This window comes from Penaeus monodon, chromosome 27, assembly GCF_015228065.2.
Source record: "Penaeus monodon isolate SGIC_2016 chromosome 27, NSTDA_Pmon_1, whole genome shotgun sequence".
Lineage (NCBI taxonomy): Eukaryota > Metazoa > Arthropoda > Malacostraca > Decapoda > Penaeidae > Penaeus > Penaeus monodon.
Window position 1 is genome coordinate 34,980,853 of NC_051412.1, and position 547 is coordinate 34,981,399.

The window sequence follows — 547 nt, forward strand, 5'->3', positions numbered from 1 at the left end:
CTGAATAATTTCATATTGCTTCGTAGAAAAGAAGTTTATAATTTTCTCAAAGTGGCCGCACCCCCAAGCCTAGCGAATATAATACATGTAAACTTGACATTAAATCTCGAAATATAAAAAACTGAAATTAAATGAAGTCTAAGTTGTATCAAAACTCTTATTGTAGCATGATCTGTAACTTTAGCATAAGAAACATGAAATAAAATATACAAAAAAAAAAAAAAAAAATTAATGGATTCAAACAAACAAATAAAAAGTAAGAACGAACAATAATGAAAAACATACAAATAATAACTTCGTATTGCAAAGGGCTTTCGAATAATTCTTTTTCCCCCTATTCTAGCTAAAAGACATTACTTTCTCATATCGAAAGACATGACCTGATACATAATCGAGGAGATTAACGATTCCTACTTTAATTTTGATACGTAATTTTCCCATAAGAAATTACTTAACAAGAGTGACAGGTCTTTTACAAAGCAATTCACTCAGAAAAACGAAAAAGAAGAATGCCTCTCATCGAGTATGAAATTATCTGAAATAGGCC

General features: G+C 29.3%; 1 protein-coding gene across 1 annotated transcript in view; it reads left to right on the top strand.

Annotated features, from left to right (window-relative positions):
* Positions 1–547, top strand: part of LOC119590804 (roquin-1-like) — a gene marked incomplete at its 3' end in the record, with an annotated part of 42,006 nt that overhangs the window by 6,878 nt on the left and 34,581 nt on the right.